At 33.1% G+C, this 2,396-nt stretch overlaps 1 protein-coding gene across 1 annotated transcript in view; it reads right to left on the reverse strand.

Annotated features, from left to right (window-relative positions):
- Pcdh15 (protocadherin related 15) overlaps positions 1 to 2,396 on the reverse strand; it is a 689,792-nt gene that overhangs the window by 360,249 nt on the left and 327,147 nt on the right. The gene's annotated exons all lie outside the window — the stretch shown is intronic.

Genomic DNA, 2,396 nt, shown 5'->3' on the forward strand with positions numbered 1-2,396 from the left:
GAATGAACCACAGCAATCAACAATCACAAAACCAACACCTAATACCTACAGGAACTCCACCAGGTGGAACCTATATGTAAATCAGACATAAAATAACCACTGTAAATTAAGTAATCACAACAATACATAACAGAATATAGATGCATCATTAGTACGTACAGAAAGCAATCTCAATATTTTCCAGTAAATTTAAACTAAAATCTTTTTTTCCAAAATGTGTACAACTATTTTCTTGGAATTATTACATATATACAATAGATTAATTGCATTAATTTATAATTTATTGCAAATATCCTTTTATAAATACATGGTACCTTTCAATATACTTCATAACACCTGTGTCTTGATATCATAATACTTTATGCAAGTTAATAGGGTTACACTGAATTTTTTTTTCTTACACTGAATTTTAAATGAACCAGTGTTGCTTTTACAATTCCAGGAGGTAGACTTTGATGATTATTGAAGCAGTTATTTTCTTATAAATAGAATTCAATAATCATCAACTTTTAGCTCTTCTGACACACACAAAAATGAGGAGATCAAAAACACCTGTACATTATGTAACTTACTTATATTTGAAACAATTTTGAAAGTATCATATGGTGAGATCTGTACATGTATACACACACACACACACACACACACACACACAATTTAGGATAAGACATGCATAGACAAACAATATCAATTGCCTAGTAGGCAATCTGAAAAGAGGTCAGTAAGGTAATTGTTATAAGGATAGAGAAAATAAATTTAAAACATTTAGTCGACCAAATAAGATCTTGAAGATTTCTTAATTGTGGTGAACAAAGGAAAGATAAAATCACAGAAGGTTCCTAGGTTGTTTACTTGAGTGGCATAATTTTTACATGAACTTCTTTAAGAGGATGACATTTTTAGAGAATGTAGGAGGTTGGCTTAAACTCTTTGTAATAACCTACTGGGTTATGAAAATGAAGGCTATATAGAAACTAAGAAAGTTATTTCTTAAATGTTTTCTCTAAGGAATATAGACATACTTGTTCACTTTCTAGATGCATAATTATAAATAATTATAGTCACTCGGTTTATAAGAAAGAGGTTGGTATTAAGTATTCGATATAATTTCTTTGATTGTAATCATGCCTTTCTATGTGTATGTGACATCATTTTAGGGAAATCTCTACAAAGTCACCTACCAAGTGGTTGCATCCAGATCAACACAAACACCACCAAGAAGTGGCTGTGGCACTTGGTGGCCAGGAGGCTCACGGTGCGAAGGCTATACTGGTTTACACAACCAAGGGTCGCATGTAGAGCTCAACCCAAAGCCCAAATTCCTAAGGACTCACACCTTGGAAATTTCTCAGAGCACATAACACCCTAACTGGAGTTATAAACCTTCAGGAATAGATGTCTATTAGTAATTTCCAAGTATTTACACCCAAGAGACCTCTTTTGGGGAAGTTTTGTAATTTCTAGAGTCACTGAAACACGACATTAACACTTATGGTGCATACGGTTGTTAAAGGAGGAGCAAGTCCTGGCATAAAGCCTCCCTGCATGCACCTATCAAATAATATGAACATACTGAGTACACATAAGTGCATATGTTTTACTATTCTGCTAGAAACTAAAACTTTAGGATTTAGTTTTTGAGTAACCAAAACTGGTCATGTCCATATCATATAGTCATGAGAAAATTAGTGCAAACTTATTAGTATATTTTAATTGAAAAATGCAATTAAATCTATAAAAAATTAAGAGACATAACCACAATGGCATATTAATTTATCATATCCTGTATAAAACATAAACTGACTGTAAGTATTTTCTAGTAAAAAAACACTAAATTTAGGTCATTACCCTATTATTCACGAAATGCATTAAAGTTTAAGGGACTCTAAACCCCTGACATTAGTGTATGGAATTATATATGTATATCCATTTTCATATGATAAACTTTATGCTATTCCTCAGCTATAACTGTAGTTAGATTACAGTCATTGTGTACAAATTACATATATGTGTGTCCATGTTCATACATACATATGTATGTTGGGAGATTGTTGTGATAGTTCACGGAATGAAAACAAAATATTTTGGAATTAGGATGCTGGTGGGAGCCTGATAACACAAAATCTTTCTTTCTGTGTCTTTCTGGCTTCATTCCATAACCGCTTATAGTGTACTTTGTTCATCACACTATAACTCTGTCATTAACTCTGTCTACAAGAATTTCAGGTCCACTTCAATGTTAATACATGCTGCTTATGCTGTCCAGCTTTGACCAACCTATAAGTTCCAGGGAGAACTCTAATTTGCCTGGTGTAGAGTTTCTATCCAGTTTTCATACAACATTACTTTGGCTGAGGAGGTGAAGTCCTCTGGTTTCCCTGGCATGGACCACCTTA

The sequence above is a fragment of the Octodon degus genome, unplaced genomic scaffold (genome assembly GCF_000260255.1).
Source record: "Octodon degus isolate 3935 unplaced genomic scaffold, OctDeg1.0 scaffold00005, whole genome shotgun sequence".
Classification (NCBI taxonomy): Eukaryota; Metazoa; Chordata; class Mammalia; order Rodentia; family Octodontidae; genus Octodon; species Octodon degus.